This window comes from Bos grunniens, chromosome 6 (genome assembly GCF_055505025.1).
Source record: "Bos grunniens cultivar Pamir isolate PY7600 chromosome 6, Bosgru_T2T1.0, whole genome shotgun sequence".
In the NCBI taxonomy this organism is placed as follows: domain Eukaryota; kingdom Metazoa; phylum Chordata; class Mammalia; order Artiodactyla; family Bovidae; genus Bos; species Bos grunniens.
In genome coordinates this window covers 17,832,467-17,857,171 of record NC_141170.1, presented here as the reverse complement: position 1 = coordinate 17,857,171, position 24,705 = coordinate 17,832,467, and the positions used below count along the sequence as shown (strand labels likewise).

The window sequence follows — 24,705 nt, the reverse complement described above, 5'->3', positions numbered from 1 at the left end:
TCTTCCTCCAAATCTTATTTTAAATGAAGTGTGTGATAGTTGCATAAAAAGTTAAAAGTTTATTAACTTCTAAAATTAAATCAAAGCTATAATTCAAATGAGCTTTGGAGAAAAAACTCTTGTCTGATTAGTTCTTTTAATTGAGCATCTACAACAATTATTGTACTTTAATATTTAAAATTGACAGTCAACCTCTCGTGTCATATAGTAGGAGAAGTACAGACACTATTCTTCAATACTTTCTGCAGAAACTGTAGCCTTACTAATGCAGAGTATATCATGCGAAATGCCAGGCTGGATGAAGCCCAAGCTGGAATCAATATTGCTGGGAGAAATAGCAATAACTTCAGATAGGCAGATGACACCACCTTTATGGCAAAAAGTGAAGAGGAACTAAAGAGCCTCTTTATGAAATGAAAGAAGGGAGTGAAAAAGCTGGCTTAAAACTCAACATTCAAAAAACTAAGATCACGGCATCTGGTCTCATCAGTTTAATTCAGTTCAGTCACTCAGTCGTGTCTGATTCTTTGTGACCCCATGAACTGCAGGACGCCAGGCCTCCCTGTCCATCACCAACTCCCGGAGTTCACTTAAACTCATGTCCATTGAGTCGGTGATGCCATCCAGCCATCTCATCCTCTGTCGTCCCCTTCTCCTCCTGCCTCCAATCCCTCCCAGCATCAGAGTCTTTTCCAATGAGTCAACTCTTCGCAGGAGGTGGCCAAAGTACTGGAGTTTCAGCTTTAGCATCAGTCCTTCCAAAGAACACCCAGGGCTGATCTCCTTCAGAATGGACTGGTTGGATCTCCTTGCAGTCCAAGGGACTCTCAAGAGTCTTCTCCAACACCACAGTTCAAAAGCATCAATTCTTCGGTGCTCAGCTTTCTTCACAGTGCAACTTTCACATCCATACATGACCACTGGAAAAACCATAGCCTTGATTAGACACTTCATGGCAAATACATGGGGAAACAATGAAAACAGTGACAGACTTTATTTTCTTGGCCTCCAAAATCACTGCAGATGGTGACTGCAGCCATGAAATTAAAAGACATTTGCTCCTTGGAAGAAAAGCTATGACCGATCTAGACAACATATTAAAAAGCTGAGACATTACTTTGCCAACAAAGGTCCATCTTGTCAAAGCTATGACTTTTCCAGTAGTCGTGTATGGATGTGAAAGTTGAACCATAAAGCTGAGCACTGAAGAGTTGATGCTTTTGAAGTGTGGTGTTGGAGAAGACTCTCGAGTCCCTTGGACTCCAAGGAGATCAAACCAGTCAATCTTAAAGGAAATCAGTCCTGAATATTCATTGGAGGGACTGATGCGGAAGCTGAAGCTCCAATACTTTGGCCACCTGATGCAAAGAACTGACTCACTGGAAAAGACCCTGATGCTGGGAAAGATTGAAGTCAGGAGGAGAAGAGAATGGCAGAGGATGAGATGGTTGGATGATATCACTGACCCAGTGGACATGAGTCTGAGCAATCACCAGGAGTTGGTAATGGACAGGGAGTCCAGGTGTGCTGCAGTCCATGGGGTTGCAAAGAGTGGGACAGGACTGCACGACAGAGCTGAACTGAACTAATGCCACAGAGCAAGCTGTGATTCATGGGGTCGCAAAGAGTCGGACACGACTGAGCGACTGATCTGATCTGATCTGATTTGAAGGTTAATGATGACCAGACAGTAGATGTGCAGGAAGTCAGGCTGTGGCCTTCTTGAGTGCCACCCCTCTTCTGACTATTGTACTGTGTACCATGGTGCAGGAGGAGGTGAGCAGGAGGACATGACTGCCGGTTGACCTGTGAACTGGCCGTGGCAGTTGAAGGCTCTTCACTTGCTTCTGGTCCTTGGGACAGAAGTAAACTTCTATCCACTGTTCCCACAGTGGGAGCCATTTTCAAGGATGTGTAGCCTTGAGAGAGCAAGGTGTTGATAAGACCACAGCCACCCAAAGACAAGCCTCTATATAATTCCCTTGCTTATTAAGCATGCCACATACCTGGCATGGCTGCCACTTTCTTTGGTATCTCCCTGATCTCCACTAAAGGCCACTAGTTCAGATTTTACCTGGGAAGCTCTCGAGGGTGCCATCCAACAACAAAAAGTTCTGTCTCATTCTTCCATCTCTCCTTGCCCTCCATGTTCCCAGCCAGTTTCGAATTTCATCAGGGAGAAGTCATGAGGTTGTGAACCAACACACAATATGACAACTTAGTTCTATTTTTTAAAAGTGAAATGTTTATCCTAGAGCAGTATAAAATTGGAAGGTGAGAGTTTTAACTTAGTTAAGTTTGCTCCTATGTGCTACCGAAGATTGATGAAGCCTTATTCTAAGACCCATTCTCATCTTCATTCCCAATTTGCTCTCCTCTGTCTCCTGCCCTCAGGCTCCTCATCACGTTCTCTTCTTTCTTGGGTCCTGAACCCTCCCTGCAGAGACTCCTCTCTCCATGGAATTAGAGAATCTTTCTTTCTTTCTTTCTATTTTTTAAGATGGAAGAATCTTAAGGGAGGCCTGACCCCAGAGCATTTCAGTGCCTCTTATCAGCTCCCTGTAGCAGATTTTGGCTGCCAGGAGCCTTTTTTTTTTTTAAATAAAAATCTGTATTAACTTTTATTGGAATATATTTACAATGTTGTGTTAGTTTCTGCTGAACAGAAAAATGAATCCGCTACATGTATACTATATACCCCCTTTTTGATTTCCTTCCCATATAGGTCACCAAAGACCATTGAGTAGAGTTCCCTGTGCTATACAGGAGATTCTCATTGTGTCTGTGTGTGCTCAGCTGCTGCTTTCCCAGGCAGGGGTGATGGTGGTGGTGGTCATGATAATGATGTATGATGATTATTATAGACCACAATATCAAGCCAGTAGTAATACAATTCATTAAAAAAAAAAACCCTCTGTCCCAAGCACTATACTAGGAATTCACATTTAAAGTTAACACGACTAACTTGTGAGGAGAATATTTTCCCATCCTAAATATGAAAAAAATACTGTAGCATATAGTGAAAAGTGAAAGTCACTCAGTCGTGTCTAACTCTTTGTGACTGCATGGACTACACAGTCCATGGAATTCTCCAGGACAGAACACTGGAATAAATAGCCATTCCCTTCTCCAGGGGATCTTCCCAACCCAGGGATCAAACCCAGGTCTCCCACACTGCAGCTGGATTCTTTACCAGCTAAGCCACCAGGGAAGCCCACTGAAGTATAAGGTAATTGATAAAAACGGTACTAAGAATAAGTGACTTGAATGTCTGGGCCATCTATACTCTATGGTATCACCTCTGAAAAACATCAGTTTATTTCTGACATACGAATGATCCACGAATCAATAAGTAGCATGTGCTCGTGTGTGTGTGTTTGTATGTTCATGCTCAGTCATGTCTGACTCTTTGTGACCCCATGAACTGTAGTCCACCATGGGATTTTCCTGGCAAGAATACTCGAGTGGGTTGCCATTTCCTACTCCAGGGGATCTTCCTGACCCAGGGATCAAACCCACATCTCTTGCTCCTCCTGCACCGGCTGGTGGATTCTTTACCATTGAGCCACCTGGGAAGCCCAGGTTTCCACCTAGGGAAGCCTATTAGTTATTCATGTTTTACATAGTAGTGTATATATGTCGATTCCAATCACCCAATTCATCCCCTGCCTCCTTCCCCGCTTGGTATCCATGTTTGTTCTTTATGTCTGTGTCTCTATTTCTGCTTTGCAAATAAATTCATCAGCACCATTTTTTTTAGATTCCATATATAAGTGATATTATATAATATTTGCTTTTCTCCTTATGACATATCTTACTTTGTATGACAGTCTCTAGGTCTATCCACATCTCTGCAAATAGTACTATTTCGTTCTTTTTTATGGCTAAGTAATATTCCATTGTAGATCTGTACCACATCTTCTTTGGGAGGCTGCTGTCCAGAGCTACAGTGAGTTGGTAGATGCTTGCCTTCATTTCAGACTCTCCATCTACAATGACTAAGGCTCTTTTCTTCCAGAATTTACCTAAGATGTGAAGCATACCTTACATATCTTGGTTTTCTTCTAGAAACCAGTCTATTCCAAATATGAAGAATTTAGATTGTTCCTATTCATATAACATCTATACTAAGCTTTAAGAAGTAGTAGTGTTAGAATAATTAATGAGGAGACCATTAGACCAAGGTATCTCTAAAGCCTACATAGCCTATGTAAACAAATTAAACTTAAGCCAGAGTCAATTTCTGCAGATGTCTGAAGATCAAGAAAGAGCAACCTGAAGACAGCCAATCCCAAAGAGCCAGCTAGGCTTAAGGTAGTGCCTACCTGCCAGTGGACTTCCCTGGTGGCTCAGATGGTAAAGCGTTTGCCTACAATGAGGGAGACTGGGGTTCAATCCCTGGGTCAGGAAGATCTCCTGGAGAAGGAAATGGCACCCCACTCCAGTATTCTTGCCTGGAAAATCCCATGGATGGAGGAACCTGGTAGGTTACAGTCCATGGGGTTGCAAAGAGTCGGACATGACTGAGCGACTTCACTTTCCTAGTCATTTTCAGTTTGGTGTTGCCCAATTTGAATCACTGTATGCTCAAATAAAAATATACATGGTTAGATAGCCAACTCAATAGACAAGAATTTGAGCAAACTCTGGGAGGTAGTGGAAGACAGAGGAGCCTTGCGTGCTGCAGTCCATGGGGTTGCAAAGAGTCAGACCTGACTTAGCAAATGAACAACATCAAAGCTCAAATAAACTTTTCAAGAGTTTAAACTCCCTTACTTTATATTTTAACTAGAGTGCATTAATATTATTAATAGTGTGCTATTATTATTGTGCTAAGGGAACACAGAGGTGATGAATTATTTATGTAGGTATTTAGTAGTGTTGGACTGGGTCAGCAATAATACCAATACTTTAAGCCTTGGTGCAATTTTCTTTCCAGTAACATGTGATGAATTTTAGTTCATCTTGCCCCAAAATATTGACCTCATGTAACAGATATAATACAGTCCCAAGAGACAGAAACCTGGGAGTCAAGGCTCTCTTCTTGTCAAGTCTAATTTGCCATCATGTCCCATTAATTCTACTTCACGGTTATCTCTTGACTCTGTTTTCCTTTTCCCAACCCCTTTCTTATACTTCGGGGCTTCCCTGGTGGCTCAGCTGGTAAAGAATATGCCTGCAATGTGGGAGACCTGGGTTCAATCTCTGGGTTGGGAAGATCCCCAGGAGAAGAGAAAGGCTACCCACTCCAGTATTCTGGCCTGGAGAATTCCATGTATAGTTCAGGAGGTCTAAGAGTTGGACACAACTGAGCCACTTTCACTTCACTTCTTCTTATACCTCAGGGCCTATCGGATAAATTTTGAACTTTGAATACAAGGCACTTTATCCTCTGACCATTGCCTGCCTACTTTGTGGCCTCATTTGTAGCAAGTACTCATTTGTGGTCATGAAAATGCAGCACTCAGGTTTCCTTCTGCAGGAAGTATAACTGACTGATGGCCCCAATGCTGTTCTTCTGGATTCACGCTTGTGTTCACATAAAGGCCATGTTTCCCACAGGCTTCTCTCAGCCAAAGTCTGAGTAGCACGGGGATTTGTTCTAATGCATGCCCATTCTTTGGGGCTTCTGGGTGGCTCAGCGGTAAAGAATCTACCTGCAAGGCTGGAGATACAGGAGTCATGGGTTCTATCCCTGGATGGGGAATATCCCCTGGAGGAGGGCATGGCGACCCATTCCAGTATTCTTGCCTGGAAAATCCCATGGACAGAGGGGCCTGGTGGGCTGCAGTCCATGGGGCTACAAAGAGTAGGATACAGCTGAAATGACTGAGCATGCATGCATGCCCATTCTTATGAGTTACCAGATCCTTGAACAGGTAATTTTGGCCAGAGGACTAGCCTGACTTCTGCCTGGCTGAAACTTTCTCAGAACTATGCCACATCCAAGACCATGTCTGTACAATCCTTGTCCATCTCCTCTCTCTCACAGGTAGGTGAGACCTGGATTGCAATCTGAAGGCTTTCCCTACCTCCTCAGGTTCCTTCTCCTTCACAGGTGAAGGTGTTAGTCACTCAGTTGTGTTTAACTCTTTGCGACCCCATGGACTATAGCTCGATGGGTTCCTCTGTCCATGGGATTCTCCAGGCAAGAATACTAGAGTGGGCAGCCATTCCCTTCTCCAGGGGATCTTCCCCATCCTGGAATTGAACCTGGGTCTCCTGCATTGCAGGCAGATTCTTAACCGTCTGAGCCACCAGGGAAGCCCACATCTTCACGGGGCTTTTTTCTCAATAAATCTTTTGTACATCTAATCTCATCTTGGCATTTCTTTGTGGAGGACCAAAATGAACAATAGTGGTTCCAGAAATGATGTGAAGAAACAAGAGGGGCAAATGGGGATTTTTTAGCTGTGAAATGAAATGTTTTCTGCTTTACACTCTACCAGTAAACAAGCCTTTTCCAAATAAAAATTTCTGAGCCCAGGTGAAACAAAGCCACCTATTCTGAAGCCATCAGCTACTTCCTCCCCAGTAATCAATAAGCACTGAAGAGTTGGGAGGATGTAAGAGGTGATCATCCACCACCTCTTATGGTAATCAAAGAATAGGATGTAATAATCAAGAAAGCAGGATTGGCCCCAGATAGCTAGATGCATATGAAAGATGATTTCAGCAAGCCCGGATGCTTGAATCTTCCCATCCATGTGCTATCTGCGCTCAGTTGTGTCCAACCCTTTGTGGCCCCATGGACTGTAGCCTGCAAGGCTCCTCTGTCCATGGGATTCTCCAGGCAAGAATACTGGAGTGGGTTGCCATGCGCTCCTCCAGGTGATCTTCCCAACCCATGAATTGAACCTGGGTCTCCTGCATTTCAGGTGGATTTTTACCATCTAAGCCACCAGGGAAGCCCCTTCCCATCCATAGAAGATTGCTAAATCTCTTCATGTGAGAGATTTGGGTTTTCCTAATTAACAGTAATCTTTAGATATTCAGGTTATCTGCCCCTTGCTGCAAACTTATGTATAGCCTGGCTCCTCCCCTGCCTCCTCAGAGTCAGCTCTCTCAGGATCACCTGAAATATATTGTCTCCCAGCTTGAGTCCTAACATTCCTATTGAATAAAACCCAACATTCAACTTTTAGGTTGCACGCATGTTTTTTAGTTGACGTGGCTAAGGAGCCTGATGCTGGGAAAGACTAAAGGTAGGAGGTGAAGGGGAAGACAGAGGATGAGATGGTTGGATGGCATCACTGACTCAATGGTTCAAATGAGTTTGAGCAAACTCCAGGAGTTGGTGAAGGACAGGGAAGCCTGGTGTGCTGCAGTCCATCAGGTTGCAAAGAGTCAGACACGACTGAGTGACTAACAACATCAACAGGCCAAGGAGCAAGGAAGGGATCCGTGTATGGAAAATTACTAAGTAGAAACATCAGGGGATAAGGGAGGATTCTGACTAAACTGACTCGACAGGATTCTTGCGGAAGACAGGCCAGGGTGAGCAGATATCACCTGTAGATTGGTAAGAAATGAGGAATTTGATCAGATATGGAGGGTGGGAGATTCTTGCTGAACTGGTTGATGCAGGCCCAGGCAGGATAGACACTGAGGCCCAAGGTCAAAACCTAATTGAGAAGAGGACTTAGAAGAGCCTGACTAAAGTTTTGCCAGAAGAGAGTTTTTGTTAAGCAGGAAAAAGTGATCCCATATGTACTGCTGACTTTTCACTGCTAATGTGAGTAAAAAAATATTAATCTTGGGTAGACTACACAGTCCAGGAAAAATCACACTACGATTTTATTCAGAAGCAGCAGTATTAAGTGGATCTTCAGGGCAATCTTAAGGGGAAAAGAAAATGTTATAGGAAATACACATGCATTTTTTTTAAATTATTTTTTTTTTCATTTTTGGCTGTGCTAGCTTCACCGATGCTTGGGCTTTTCTCTAGTTGTGGTCTGTGGGCTTTTCGTTGTAGTGGCTTCTTTGGTTGCAGAGCACGGGCTCCAGGGCATGCGGGCTTCAGTAATTATAGCACATCGGCTCAGTAGTTGTGGCTCTCAGGCTTGAGAGCACAGGTCAATGGTTGTGGCTCAAGAGCTTAGTTGTGGAATCGTTCCGGATCAGGGATCGAAACTTTGTCTCCTGCATCGGCAGGTGGATTCTTCACCACTGAGCCACCAGGGAAGTCCCCATATGCATTTTTTTTGAAGGAGGTATAAAAAGGAGAAGCAGTAAAGCAGTTATATCTTCAATAACTTAATGACTGGGGAAGCCATAGCTAAGTATTTTAAAGGCTCCACTTTATTCTAGGAAAATGAATTATGGTGCTTGCTGCATTCACAGTCCTTGTACAATTCTACCATCTCCCTCATTCCCATACTCACAGCACATATGATAAAAATTATCCAAAGCAGTCGTATAATATAAAATAGCCCCTTTGGCTACAGACATTGGGTTAGGAGCACTTGATCTAATAGCAGCTGGTGTGTAGATCTGTCTGTAACCATGACTTAGCATGAATTGGTGAGCTGGGTCAATTATATTCTTATTCCCACTTACATGACTGAGGAAAGAGGAATCAGTTAATAGTGGGTTTGAAGCCAAGTATTCTAGAGGGAAGCCCTTGAGATAGATTTGGACCTGTAAATGAGCTATTAGACTTAGGTCTATGAAAAGTCAGGACAATCTGAGTTATAAGCAGAAGCAAGTAGGTGGAGAAAAGTTCTGAAATACATAGAGAAAAAAAAAAGTTGGTTAGTTGGTATTATAGATTAAAAACGGTTGCAAATTCTTTGACACTTTGTCACTTGGGAATTTCAAGAGATTGTTAGCTTCCAATTCCCATTTCTTTAAGTACTTACTCTAGAAAGTAAGCAACATGCAATGCCATCAAAATGCTCATGGAGAAGTCTAAGTGGAGAATTAAGGCCCGTGATCAGTAGCCTGGGGTTAGCTCCCAGCCAATAGCAGCACCAAGGCTGTCAGGCAGGTGAGTAAGCCATCACGGGAGTGGATCCTCCAGGTGTTAGTGGAACTGCCCACTGGTTAGTGGACCAGGTTAGAGCCACCCACAAGCAGCTCCATCCAGATTATGAGTTCATGAGCAGAATAATTGATGATGGTTTTTTAACTCTTTATCATTTTTCATTGTGGTGAAATACACATAGCATAAAAGTTATGCTCTTAATTATTTTTAAGTGTACAACTCAACATTAAATATGTCCATATTGTCGTGCAATTGTAATCACCATTTGTCTCGAGTTCTTTTTATTGTACAAAACTGAAACTCTATACTCATTGAGAAACAACTCTCCATTCTTCTTTTCCCCTAGCACTGGCAACCTCCATTCTACTTCCTATCCCTATTAATTTGTTCTAGGAACCTCATGTAAGTGAGTATTTGTTTTTTGTGACTGGCTTAGTTCACTTAGTGTAATGTCCTCTCCCTCTTATACCACCCACCCGCCCATTCCACTTCTCTAGGTTGTCACGGAGCACCAGATTTGAGCTCCCTGTGCCATATAGCAAATTTCCACTGTCTATTCAATTTTACATACGGTAATGCAAATGTTTCGATGCTACTCTCTCAATTTGCCCCGCCCACTCCTTCCCCCTCTGTGTCCAAGTCTGTTCTGTATATTTGCATCTCCATTGTTGCCCTGCAGACAGGTTCATCAGTACTATCTTTCTAGGTTCCATATATTTGCATTAATATACAATATTTGTTTTCCTCTTTCTGACTTCACTATGTATAATAGGCTCTAGGTTCATCCACCTCATTAGAATGAAGTCAAATGTGTTCCTTTTATGGTTGAGTAATATTCCATTGTATATAAGTACCACAACTTCTTTGTTAACCGTTAGCTTCAAGCTTTGGTTTTATTCAATCTTTCATTTGCTACCTCCCATTTGCCTATATGCCTACCTCTATTTACTCTCTGAAAAGGGAAATAAAGAACATTGAAATAACTAGGTGGACTTCACTTTCACTTTTTACTTTCATGCATTGGAGAAGGAAATGGCAACCCACTCCGGTGTTCTTGCCTGGAGAATCCCAGGGACGGGGGAGCCTGGTGGGCTGCAGTCTATGGGGTCGCACAGAGTCGGACACGACTGAAGCGACTTAGCAGCAGCAGCAGCAGCAGCAGAGAAGATCTCAAGCATTAAGACAGAAAACATCATTGCTAACCATTGTCTGAATATTTGAGTTAGAAATATGAATGATCGTGAAGTGTTAATATGTGAAAAGGCTTAATATGTGTATATGTTACACGTGTTTTTGTGCATCACTAGACTGTAGGAGCCTAGAGAAATAGTCCTTGGCCCCAGCTACCCAATATTAGCATCACCTGGGGAGCTTTTAAAACTATTCATGCTCAAGTCTACCCTGGAGCACCAAGTCATAATGTCTGGGGATGGAATTTCATAAGATATTTTTAATTCTCCAGATGATTCTAACGAGTGCCCAGAGTGGAGAACAACTGGATAGGAGGATAGAAACTATGTTCATATATTTTGGACATTTTGCCTGAGGCCAACTACACTCATTAAAATATTAAGGATTTCACTGTTGGACTAGGTCTTTTAGTAACAGATGAGGCTTCAATTAGATAGCTAGCCACTCTATTCTATGGTGCTTTCAGTTTTCAAGTTCACACAGATAAGATGAACAGTATCCATGACAACGGCAGATGTGATTCATCCATTCCCTAGTTTTCTGTTTCCTTTGGGACCTTCTGTTCCCTCAGATGACATTTGGGGCAGCTCACACACTCCAATGGCCATCTGGCATAGCTGGTGATTCGAGCTCTTCTTCATCCATGTCTTTTTAACTTTATAATCCTATAAAGCTATGACTAATGTATGATATCAGTCCACTGTGCTTTAAAAATGACACTATATTTGCATGTTATACTAAAATATACCGATGGATTCATTTATTCTTCAGACATTTACTGAATATGTGTTTCAAGGTTAGTTCTTAAAGGTTAATCCTTGCCCTCAAGTATCTCATATTCTAAGTGATGATGATGTTAGTACCCTCTTTTATACCATCAAATCTTTTAAAAATAATTTTATTTTAATTTTTACTTTATTTTTAGCTATGCTGAGTGTTTGTTGCTGCACAGACTTTTTGCTAGTTGGTGCGAGAGGGGGCTGTCTAGTTTCTGTGCCCGAGCTTCTCATTGCAGTGGTTCTAGGCACACGGGCTTCAGTAGTTGTGGCACATGGGCTCAGTGATGGCAGTTCCTGGGCTCTAGAGCATAGGTTCCATAGTTGCTCTATGGCATGTGGAATCTTCTCAGACCAGGGATCGAAACCATGTCTTCTGCATTAGCAGGCAGATTCTCTACCAGAGACACCAGGGAAGCCCCCATCAAATCTATTTTATTATTTAAGTTCTCAACTTTGTATATGGTGCTGTATTAACCAAAGTTCTCCCAGGAAACAGAATCAACACATTGTATATAGAGAGAGAGAGTGAGAGAAAGAGGTTTTTTGTTCCTGTTCCTGTTGGTGAACAGGATTATGGAAGCCGGCAAATCCAAATCTGCAGTGAGGACCAGAAGGCAGAGTTCAAGTCCAAAGGGCAGTCGGATGGATACCCAGGAGAGCTGATAGTGCAGGTGAAGTCCAAAGGCAGTCTTCTGGAGAATTCCCTGTTGCCCGGGAAGGTAGGCAAGCCTTTAGCTGACTGGGTGTAGTCTAACTGGAGGGCAAAACAAAGTCCACTGATTCAAATGCTAATATCATCCCAAAACACATTCTGAGTTGAGTTGATCATAAAGTTAACCATCACATGTGCTTAGAGCAGTGATGTGAATGATGATGACATTAATGGGTACATAGTATTTTGTGCTTAATGTGTACCAGACACTGTGGTACTCGGTGTACACCTTTTTTTTTTTTTTTTTAATTTTTTCTAATTTTATTTTATTTTTAAACTTTACATAATTGTATTAGTTTTGCCAAATATCAAAATGAACCCGCCACAGGTATACATGTGTTCCCCATCCTGAACCCTCCTCCCTCCTCCCTCCCCATACCATCCCTCTGGGTCGTCCCAGTAATCCTCACATCAACCCTATAAGGAGGTTACTATTGTTATCATAGAGATGAGAAAACTGAGACCTTGTAACAGTTAAATAATTTGTCCAAGTCACAATATGTAAGTTTTAGATTTTTTAAAAAATTTGCTTATTTGGTTGTGCCGGATCTTAGTTGGGGCACGCAGGATCTTTAGTTGCATCATGTGGGATCTTTTTTTTTTTTTTTTCAGTTGCCTTATGTAGAATCTAATATCCTGACCAGGGATCAAACCTGGGTCTCTTGAATTGGAAGCATGGAGTCTGAGCCACTGGACCACCAGAGAAGTCTCTGTAAGTCTTGGTTTCATAATTTAAACCCAGATCTGCCTGGCTCAAAGCCCTTGCCCTTAACTACCACGAAGCTCAAAAAAGATGTTTTTGAAAGTTTCTTTTCTGTTATCTTCTGAAGTATACTCTTGAGGGAATGACATTTTGTTATACCGTAAGGAGAATTTTTCATTATTTGGAATGCTTTATTTCATACTAGCTGGAAACACTATGGGCAACAGCATTCTAACGTGTTAAATTCAGAGTGAAGACCCATCACTTCCCACTGGACACGTTTTATTAAAATTAAGTGTGCCTCCGCATCGTCCTATTAAAATGGAGAGGAAATATTCTCGCTAAAGGTTTATAGAGTGCCTTGAGATTCTCAAGTGAGAAATACTTCAAGAGGAGGTGTTGCCGTGCTGAGTTAAATAAATGAGTCAATTAACTTCATTTCCTCTGATCAATGTAAAATGTTAATATAGCTTCGTGGCTCTTCTGACTTAATTGCATAGGTCATATTATGAGCATAAAAGTAATGTTGTCTGGAGAGCTGTGCTGAAAATCTGTTTGAATGGGAGTCATGATTTTACCCTTCATAAGAACAGGGAAAATTGGCTGAGTCACACAAATCATGCTTCAGTATAAAATATTTCATGTGCCTCCTTCACTTCACGTTAATTTTAACTAATTATTTAGTTAATTGGCAATTATTCCTTCAAAAAACTTTTATTAAGTGCTTCTAATGTGACTGGTAGCTAACATCTGTTTAGAACTTTAAAAAGCAGCTTCACACACATCACATTATTCTTGCCTGAATTCCAAGATGGAGAATATTTATTCTTTTCCCTAGGCACTTATTAATTTTGCCATGTTTCCACTCCTTTTCAAAAGTTAATTTTGTCTTAGTACAATATTACTGACAAAGCTGAAGATGCAGGCTCTCTTTGGAGACAAATTGATAACTGCTGATGTCCAAAGTGTACGGTTTTCACTGACATATTCCTGCTTGGTCTTTCCACTTCAGTCAGTGAGATTAGTTTTTATACATGCATGCATGCTTGTGTGCTCAGCAATATTGACTCTTTGTGACCCCGTGAACTGTAGACTGTCAGGCTCCTCTATTCATGGAATTTCCCAGGCAAGAATATTGGAGTGGGTTGCCATTTCCTTTTCAAGGGGATCTTCCCAACCCAGAAATTGAACCAGTGTCTTCTGCATTGCCAGGCGGATTCTTCACCACTGAGTCACCATGGAAGCCCTGAGATTAGATTTTATCATCTGTAATTCTTTAGTTGAACAAATCAATAGTATATTGGTTCTTGTCATTTCCTATAGAAAATATTAATCATCAGAGTATCAGATTTTTGGGACATTATTTTTGAGAAAATGTTATAGGATGAGAAGAAAAGCTGTATTAAGTTTATATTGGTATTTAAATGAAGTGTTAGACATGAGAGGATCATATTATAAAGGCATGTGATAGCATTTGGAAAAGGAATTCAAATATGATCAGCCAACACTTGCCTGGGAGAAGGCAATGGCACCCCACTCCAGTACTCTTGCCTGGAAAATCCCATGGATGGAGGAGCCTGGTGGGCTGCCGACTATGGAGTTGCACAGAGTCGGACACGACTGAAGTGACTTAGCAGCAGCAACGCTTGCCTAGCCTAGGCCCTATATGTCACAAAAATAGCAGTGACTGGAAATGTCTATGATAGGTATAAGACCCTTTTCTGAACTGGATTTTCCTCTCCTCTTTGTATTATTTTAGATAGTATTTTTCATTATTTATTAACTTTTGGCTGTATCACATGGCTTGTGTGGGCTCTTAGTTCCCCAACCAAGGACTGAACCTGGAACTTCAGTAGTAAGAACACAGAGTCTTAACCACTGTATCACTATGGAATTCTCTCCTCTCCTCTTTGAAGATTAATATTGTATTCACCATTTTCCACTAACCATACCATGTCTTTCTTTGAAAAAGGCTGTCAGTTAACTGCTGAACCATTTCCAATATGCTAGACTATGGATTATACATTAAGAAGTCATGAGATCATTGTGACTGTGGATAAAGAAAGGTTTCAGCTAGTTATTTACTCTAGTAAGTTGATTTCATTTTTATTGATACTTAACATCAACATTCCTGGAGCCCTTGAGCATCATTATCGGTTTTAGGATTATATAGAGATATTTATCTTTCCATCTTTTTCTGGCAAATTTTCCATATTTTTCTGGCAAGATCATAAACACAGTGAAATTAATTCATGTGAGCTGAAGGCTTGCAGATCTGTGTAGTTTTATTAAACATTTTAAAGTTAATGAGAAAATCTTTTGCTGACCCTTTGGGGAATATTTTCTATATCCTGCAGTTGCCACTTGCCTATACCCACCCTGCTCTACTTCACTCTGATGAGGTGTTAAATGGGATTCAAGAAGGCATTATCTGGGCTTCCCTGGTAGCGCAGATGGTAAAGAATCTGCCTGCAATGCAGGAGACCTGGGTTCGATCCCTGATTTGGGGAGATACCCTGGAGGAGGGTGTGGCAACCTACTCCCGTATTCTTGCCTGGAGAATCCCCAAGGACAGAGGAGCCTGGCGGGCTACAGTCCATGCTGTCACAAAGAGTCAGACTTAACTGAGCAACTAAGCACAGCACAGCAAGGCATTATCCAGAGCACATTTTTAGAGTATAAGCAGGACAGGCATGAATTAGACAGCATGTTTTTGTCCTCCTTCTCAACTTTCTGTATAAAATTGACAAAATAAGATCTGAGACTTGAACTTGACTTTGCAATGGAAATAAGTGAAGCAGACCTTCTGATTCAGGGCTCCTAAGGCCCATCGGGTGTAGAAAAGGGGTTTCTTCTTCGTCTAATCTATAAAACTTGTGTTTAACACTGGAGTTTGTGACAGGACCTAGGGTAATATTTAATAATAAGGTGACTTTGTTTTGATTCATCATATGCTCTTATCCTCCTTTACAACACTGTGGGGAGAGGTGGGTTAAGGAAGGTTTGGGTACTTATGTATGCAAAGACCACCATAGAAGGTTTGGGTACTTATGTATGCAAAGACCACCATAATAGTACCTAAATTTTATCTTACTGGGATCCATTAAATTAACACTTTGGTAGCATTTTAACGGACGATCATACCAGGTATACTAACGGAACCTCAAATTAATCTCATGTGGTCCATTTCCACCCCAAAACTCAAACCAAAGTCTTGAATCTTATTATTTCAATTCAATGAAAGGTCATACTTGCCTTCTTCAGAGCAAAAAGAGAGAATGGGGAAATACATGCATTCAGTAGAGGCTTAGAGTAATGTACCAATCAGTAAACTGGGACTCTGATCTCTGGAGGAATAGGTAAGGATGGAGGTGAAAAGTTAAAGTTTTTTTCACTGGACGCCAGCATTCCTTACTCTAGATGTAGTTTGAAAAATGGTATGTGGCTCAAATAAACACAATAAACACTGAAACACAATACAAATACAAGCACACACACAATACTTACATTTGAGTTCCTTCCCCTTACCCAGTGCAAATCTGGCCAAAAGTACAATTACAACCACTACCTTCATAGATATAAATAGCCAGTAACATAAATATACCCAATGAAGTGTTTGGAATTTTAAGATCTGAGTTTCTAACCTGCCCTATTATTATTTATTTATTCATTAAAAATTTTTTATTGGAGCATAGTTGCTTTACATGCTGTATTAGTACCCTATTCTTTTAGATAGAGGAAAATAAATCTTTGTAGATTAATAATGACATTTTGTTTCCTTTCTCCCTAAAGCAGAACACTTGACACTACTCACTGGTAAGGATAATCTCATGTGAGGATATGTAGTATCCTGTATGTGTGTGTGCGTGTATGTATCCTATATAAGAATATATTAGAGTAACAGTTAAATTTAAATCTTCTCAGAGAAGAGATAGAAACAAAGCACTTGATAACATTTATTAAGTACTATCTTCTATATATTCTATTTTGTTGTTGTTGCTGCTCAGTCACTGAGTTGTGTCTGACTCTTTGCCATTGCATGGACTACAGCACACCAGGCTTCTCTGTCCTCCACAATCTCTCTGAGTTTGCTCAAATTCATGTCCATTGAGTCAGGGACTCAACTATCTCATGTAACTATGAGATAGTCTAACTATCTCATTTTGCCATCTCCTGCTTGATCATGTCCAATTTGCCTTGATTCATGGACCTAATATTCCAGGTTCCTATGCAATATTATTCTTTATAGCAGTGGACTTTACTTTCAATCATCAGACACGTCTACACCTGAGGGTGTTTCTGCTCTGGCCCAGCCACCTCATTCTTTCTGGAGCTATTAGTAATTGCCCTCTGCTCTTCCCCAGGGGCATACTGGACACCTTCAGGCCTGAGGGGCTCATCTTCTGGTGTCATATCTTTTGGCCTTTTCATACTTTTCATGGGGTTCTCCAGGCAAGAAAACTGGAGAGGGTTGCCATTTCCTCCTCCAGTGGGCCATGTTTGTCTCCACTATGACCTGTCTGTCTTGGGTGGCCCTGCACAGCACGGCTCAGAGCTTCACTGAGTTATGAAAGCCCCTTTGCCATGACAAGGCTGTGATCACCTTTGCTAAACTTTCACCACCACTGTGTGGCTAGCTAAACTTAACAGATTAGGAAACCTGGGCTTTGAGATATTAATATTTCAGGGGTCATACAGTTAGTTAAGTGATAGCCCTAGGATTCTTTTTCTGTGCTGTTCTCCTCCAGATCTGTGTCTTCCTATTTGCTATGTGCTTTATTATTATTCAGTCGCTTAGTTGTGTCTGATTCTCTGCGACCCCTTGGACTGCAGCACACCAGGCTTTCCTGTCCTTTACTATCTCCCAGAGTTTTATCAAACTCATGTTCATTGAATTGATGATGCCATCCAACCATCTCATCCTCTGTTGTCCCCTTCTCCTCCTGCCTTATATCTTTCCCAGCATTAGGGTCTTTTCCAACAAGTTGGCTCTTCTAATCAGGTGGCCAAAGTGTTGGAGCTTCAGTTTCAGCATCAGTCTTTCCAATGAATATTCAGGGTTGATTTCCTTTAGGATTGACTGCTTTGATCTCCTGCTGTCCAAGGGACTCTCAAGAGTCTTCTCCAGCATTGCAATTTTAAAGCATCAAATTCTTTGGTGCTCAGCCTTCTTTGTGGTCCAACTCTCACATCCATGACTATAGGAAAAAACATAATTTTGACTCTACGAACCTATAGTAGGTGCTTATTAACCTTTGAAGGTAAACCAGCTCTGGCAATACAACAAAGTTTTAATAGAACACCATTAAGAATCACAGCTGGATTAATGTCACAATATTCTTATTTTTAGTAACAAAACTAGTTTGGGGAAGAAAACATAAAGGAATATTAGAGAATGACAAATATTAAATTAGATAATACTACGAGGAAGAAAAACATTTCTGGAATAACATTTGATGCAATGATTACTGCATAGGGTGAGGCTCAAGAAATGTTGAATAAATTAATGAAAGAATGAATGAAAAGAATATATGTGTGTGTGTGCACATGCTTACTGACATACCAGTAAATAATAGACTTTAAAAAAAAATGACAGTGTAATGTATTCAAATATATTCACATAAAACTCGAAGTTCAACTTTGGAAAAACCTAATGGGAAGCCATGTTTAACACAGCTTATTTTTTATCGTTATTCACTGTCATTATGCCTTTTTACAGCTTCCTTAAAATCTCAAGTTCCTCAGTGCAATGCTATAATAATTTAGAAAAATAAATCTGAAAGATGGTGTTGAAGAGTAATTAACATTTAACTGGCTGTGAATGCAAGCATGAAACAACATCCCAGGAGTGGCAGATTAAAAAAAGACTTAATGAAGAAGAGAAAAGTAATGATCATCAAAACAAGAAAAGAGAACACTTTCTAGGCTTCAGGTTATAAATCTTTGAAATACCATTGAAAGTTTCAGACTGGGTTTGGGACATCTGAACACTCCTGTTTATTTGTTTGGTTTTGGGAAATGTAATCTTGGGTCTACAGAGCAAGTGTGGCTTTGTAAAACAATCACTTTAAACCATATCATCTATCTCCTCCTTCCTCCATGTTTATATGCTCTCATTCTCTATGAATTCCCTCCTGTATGAGTGTCTCAAGCCAATCATCTTGAGAGGCTGAGTCTAACGTTAAATCTTACATGGGTAGAATTTTGTAGAATCATTAGGAATGTTAGAGTTTGCTTTTGTAAGAAAACTCAATGTTTTAATTTTGCTAGGTCATTAATTCAGTTTTAAAGTAACACCATCTTTGAAGGAGAGATATTGAAATTCTTTTTCTCCAGTTTTGATCTTTTGTGAATATTCCAGTGCCACATTTTTTGCTTCTCTATAAGGACTTTTTTATTTAGGTGTTCTGCTAAAACCTTTGGCTCTTTCTCCAACCACCTTGGGCTTCCCTCGTAGCTCAGTTGGTAAAGAATCCACCTGCAATGCAGGAGACACCGGTTCAATTCCTGGGTCAGGAAGATGCACAGAAGGGATAGGCTACCCACTCCAGTATTCTTGGGCTTCCCTTGTGGCTCAGCTGGTAAAGAATCTGCCTTCTCTGCAGGAGACCTGGGTTCGATCCCTGGAGAAGGTAAAGGCTACCCACTCCAGTATTCTGGCCTGGAGTATTTCATGGACTGTAAAGTCCTTGGGGTTGCAAAGAGTTGGACCTGACTGAGTCATTTTCACTTTCTTTTAATAAAATAAAGCAGAGTAACAAAACAGAGGTCCAGAGAGGCAATGCTATTTAGAAAGCCCCTGTAAGGGAATGACTTTTAATACCTGAAGGATAGCAAGCCTCAGTCAGAAGAATCAGGAGAAATCATTAAGTGCAAAGGTCATATGCCTGCCAAGTTGCTTCAGGTATCCTGTATCCAATTCTTTGAGGTCCTATGGACCATAGCCCACCAGGCTTCTCTGTCCATGGGATTCTCCAGGCAGAATTACTGGAGTGGGTTGCTGTGACCTCCTCCAGGGGATCTTCCTGACTCAGAGATGGAACACGTGCATTGGCAGGCAAGTTCTTTACCACTGCTGCTAGGTCACTTCAGTCGTGTTCGACTCTGTGCGACCCCATAGACGGCAGCCCAACAGGCTCCCCTGTCCCCGGGATTCTCCAGGCAAGAACACTGGCCTTTACCACTAGCGCCACCTAAAGATCATGAGGCCAGAACAAATTTGGCCTGCTCAAGGAAGAGGAGGAAGGTGGCATGCAGAGAGCAAGCAGTGAATTTGCTGAGGAAGGCCGGCACTAGAGTCTGTAGGGACTAGTGGGCTGCGGAAAGGAGACTGAATTTCATTTAAGTGCAGTAGGAATTCAGTAGAAGCAGTGGATAATATAGTCTGATTTACTAGTTTTAAAATTTCAGCTAGCTGTCAGTGGAGACGCAGAGAGAATGTACTTGTCGGCATGGGGGGTGGAGGGGAAGGAGAGGGCGGGAAGAATGGAGAGAGTGGCATGGAAATGTGTATACTACCATATGTAAACTAGATAGCCAGTGGGGATTTGCTGTATGATGCAGAGAACTCAGACCGGGACTCTGACCACCTGGAGGTGGGGAGAAAGATTCAAGAAGGAGGGAACATATGTACATCTATGGTTGATTCATATTGATGTATTGCAGAAACCAACACAATATTGTAAGGCAATTATCCTTCAATTAAAAATAAATTTTTAGAAATATTAAAAAAAAGTCAGCTAGGTGTAATAAAGTGGAGAAGGAAATGGCAACCCACTCCAGTATTCTTAGCTGGAGAGTCCCAGGGACAGAGGAGCCTGGTAAACTGCTGTCTATGGGGTCACAAGAGTCAGACATGACTGAAGCAACTTAGCAGCAGCAGCAGCAGCTGTAATAAAGAAACAGACTCAAAGAGGTAAATATAGAAGCTGAAACACCAGTTAGAACGAATTTACACTGGACTATAGATGATGGTGACTTGGACTAGAGCTAAGAAGGAGTGAGGATGTCAGAATCGGTATATATTTTGAGGCAAGGATAATTGGACTTGTGCATAGATTGGCTGTGGGGATGTATAAAGAAGAGTCAAGGAAGACTCTATGCTACTGGCCTAGACATCTAGTGGAAAGCTGGGAGAGAAACAGGTTTGGGTTTGAGGGAGTAAGCAGTGAAGGGTTCAGCTTTAACCTCCTTAAAGTCTTTTCTTAAAACATCTGTATTGAGATATAATTCACATGCCATATAATTCACACATTTGAAGTGTACAATTCAAGGACTTTTTAGAATATTCACAGAGTCATGGGATCATCATCACAATCTAAGTTTAGAATATTTTATCACTTCACAAAAAAACCCTCTACCTATTCCCCTGACCCTAGGCAACTTCTAACCTACTTTCTGTCTCTATAAATTTCTCCAATTTTGACATTTCATATTAAAAAATGCCACAATATATGAACCTTTTATGGCTGGATTCTTTCCCTTAACACTTTTAAGTTTTACCTGTATTGTAGCATGTATCAATCAATCAGTACTTGAATCCTTTTTGTTGCTGGATAATATTCTAACACTGGTATATACTAGTTATTATTTCCTTTAGTTTTTAGACATTTGTGTTGTTTCTACTTTTGGGCTACTATGAATAATGCTGCTATGAATGTTTGTAGACAGGTTTTTGTTTGGATATATGTCTTTATTTCCCTTTAGTAAAAAATCAAGAATGGAATTGCTAGGTTATGTAGTAACTCTATGATTAATATTTTGAAAAACTGCCAAAATATTTTCTAAAGTGGCTGAACCATGTTTTCTGTCCATCAACAATTGAATAGGGTCTTAATTCCTCCACATTCTTGTCAACATTTGTTATTGTCTGTATTTTTCATTGTAACCACCCTACTGGGTGTGAAGTGGTATGCCATTGAAGTTTTGATTTGTAATTCCTTAATTACTAGTGATGTTGAGCATGTTTTTATGTGCATATTGGCTATGTGTCCCATCTGATCCCATCACTTCATGTATGATAGATGGGGAAAAAGTGGAAACAGTAACAGATTTTATTTTCTTGGGCTCCAAAATCAATGTGGACAGTGCCTACAGCCACAAAATTAAAAGATGCTTGCTTCTTGAAAGAAAAGCTATGACTGACCTAGATAGCATATTAAAAAGCAGAGACATCACTTTGCTGACAAAGGTCCATATAGTTAAAGTTATGGTTTTTCCAGTAGTCATGTACGGATGTGAGAACTGGACCCTAAAGAAGGCTGAGCATTGAAGAATTGATGCTTTCTAATTGTCATGCAGCAGAAGACTCTTGAGAGCCCCTTGGACTGCAAGGAGATCAAACCAGTCAATCCTAAAGGAAATCAACCCTGAATATTCACTGGAAGGAATGAAGCTGAATGCTGCTGAAGCTGAAGCGCCAATACACTGGCCACCTGATGCGAAGAGCTGACTAATTGGGAAAGATTGAGGGCAGGAGAAGAAGAGGATGACAGAGGATGAGATGGTTGGATGGTATCACCGACTCAATGGACATGAGTTTGGGTGGACTCTGGAAGATGGTGAAGGACAGGGAAGCCTGGTGTTCTGCAATTCATGGAGTTGCAAAGAGTCAGACACAACTTAGAGACCGAACAGCAACAACAAGAATTGGCCATTTCTATACTTTCTCCAGAGAAATATGCATCGAAATCCTTTATTTTTAAAATATTTATTTATTTAGCTATGTGAGATCTAAGTTGCCGTATGTGGGGTCTTTTTTTAAATTGTTGTTGTGGCACACAGAATCTTTTTAGTTGTGACATTTGGAATCTTCAATTGCAGCATGTGAACTCATAGTTGCAGTATGTGGGATCTAGTTCTCTGGTCAGGGATTGAACCCAGGCCCCCAACATTGGGAGTGTGGAGTCTTAGCCACTGGGCCATTTGGGAAGTCCCCCTTATGCATTAAAACATTTTTTTATTGTTGAGTTGTACAAATTCTTCACACATTCTGGATACAAGCCCTGAGTCAGACATATTATTTGCAAATATTTTCCCCCATTCTTTGGGTTGTCTTTTCACTTTTATGATCGTATTGTTGGTAATACAAAAGTTTTAAATTTGAATGTAACCCAGTTTATCTATTTTTTTCTATAACAATAATAAAATTTATTATTTTATTGTTTTTGCTTTTAGTGTCATATCTAATAAATGGCTAGGTCAAATTTTAGTTATATATCAGACATCCAAAAGGAGACAGGCAGCTGCAAATGAGTCTGAACTTTAGAGCAGAGATCAAATTGGATAAACATTGGGGAGCAACGGACTGGACTTCAGGGAGTCACCTGGACTTTATGGAATCACCCAGAGAGAAATAGAGCATAGGAGTCAAGTCCTGAAGGATACAATTTATAGTCATTGTACATGGCATGGGGTTCAGTGCATGCCCAGAGTTCTAGCATCAGCTACCAACAAAGAGGGTCTACATTACTGAATAAAATGAAGACTGCCCAGTTAGGGGTCGGCAGGGAAGAGTTTGTGAAATGGTTTCCACTTTGTGGCACTATAAAATTGTCTCCTCTAAATAAACCAGATTAGAATCTTCTCCACATGTTTTTAACTTCCTGAGAAGCTGATCAAACCCCTGTATGAGATGTCCATGCTGGTCAAAGCAACAAACAGAATCCATTCCAGCTTGTTTAAGTTAACAAAGAATTTAGTAGAGAACATCAGGGCTTCACAGGTGGCAAAGTGGTAAAGAATCTGCCTGCCAATGCAGGAGATGCAGTGGACACGAGTCTTCCCTAGGTTGAGAAAATCCCCTGGAGGAGGGCATGGCAACCGACTCCAGTATTACTCCTGGAGAATCCCATGGACAGAGGAGCCTGGCAGGCTGTAGTCCATGGGGTTGCAAAGAGTCAGACGTGACTGAGCACAGGTACAAACAAACAATCAGGAAGCTCATGGAATCCTCAGCAGAGCTGAAGATATAGGCACCAGGTTAAATCACCAGGAATCACATTCAGAACCAACCACACACTGGCTGGATAAGCATATTGTTGCAGCTGCCTCTGACCCCAGAAACACAGTGAAGAACTTGCCCAGTGTGGAAACACCGTCATGGCTACCACAGCACACACTCTAGATGCAAGAAACACTATGTTGGTGTTGTTTAGTCGCTTAAGTCCTGTCTGACTCTTTTGAGAGCCCATGGACGGTGGCACACCAGGATCCTCTGTCCATGGGATTTCCCAGGCAAGAATAGTGAAGTGAGTTGCCATTCCCTTCTACAGGGGATCTTCCTGACCTAAGGATAAAACCTGAAACTCCTGCACTGGCAGGAGGATTCTTACCACTGAGCCCCTGGGAAACCCCCAGGATTGGATTACATATCTCTAAAATTGCTTTCAGTTCAGTTAAGTTGCTCAATCATGACCAACTCTTTGCAACACCATTGACTGCAGCACACCAGGCCTCCCTGTCCATCACCAACTCCTGGAGTTTACTCAAACTCATGTCCGTTGAGTCGATGATGCCATCCAACCATCTCATCCTCTGTCGTCCCCTTCTCCTCCTGCCTTCAATCTTTCCCAGCATCAGGGTCTTTTCAAATGAGTCAGCTCTTTGCATCAGGTGGCCAAAGTATTGGGGTTTCAGCTTCAGCATCAGTCCTTCCAATGAACACCCGGGACTGGTCTCCTTTAGGATGGACTGGTTGGATCTCCTTGCAGTCCAGGGGACTCTCAAGAGTCTTCTCCAACACCATAGTTCAAAAGCATCAATTCTTTGGCACTCAGCTTTCTTTATAGTCCAACCCTCACATTCATACATGACTCCTGGAAAAACCAGAGCCTTGACTATACATACCTTTGTTGGCAAAGTAGTGGCTCTGCTTTTGAATATGCTATCTAGGTTGGTCATAACTTTTCTTCCAAGGAGTAAGCATTTTTTAATTCCAAGTCTACAGTCACCATCTTCAGTGATTTTGGAGCCCCAAAAAATAAAGTCTGACACTGTTTCCACTGTTTCCCCATCTATTTCCCATGAAGTGATGGGACCAGATGCCATGATCTTTGTTTTCTGAATGTTGAGCTTTAAGCCAACTTTTTCACTCTCCTCTTTCACTTTCATCAAGAGGCTCTTTAGTTCTTCACTTTTTGCCATAAGGGTGGTGTCATCTGCATATCTGAGGTTATTGGTATTTCTCCCGGCAATCTTGATTCCAGTTTGTGCTTCTTCCAGCCCAGCATTTCTCATGATGTACTCTGCATATAAGTTAAATAAGCACGGTGACAATATACAGCCTTGACATACTCCTTTGCCAATTTGGAACCAGTCTGTTGCTCCATGTCCA

General features: G+C 41.2%; 1 long non-coding RNA gene across 4 annotated transcripts; it reads left to right on the top strand.

Moving 5' to 3' along the window:
* Positions 1 to 7,109: 7,109 nt before the first annotated feature.
* On the top strand, positions 7,110 to 22,531 carry LOC147370350 (uncharacterized). Of its 4 annotated transcripts, XR_015166121.1 has the most exons (4): positions 7,119 to 7,205; positions 11,526 to 11,675; positions 12,281 to 12,380; positions 21,672 to 22,531. It is a non-coding gene; the product is annotated as an uncharacterized LOC147370350 (long non-coding RNA). The 4 variants fall into 4 exon arrangements; XR_015166120.1 differs by lacking the exon at positions 11,526 to 11,675 and having other exon boundaries at positions 7,110 to 7,205; XR_015166122.1 differs by lacking the exons at positions 7,119 to 7,205; positions 11,526 to 11,675 and adding an exon at positions 7,224 to 7,522.
* The last annotated feature ends 2,174 nt before the right edge of the window (positions 22,532 to 24,705 follow it).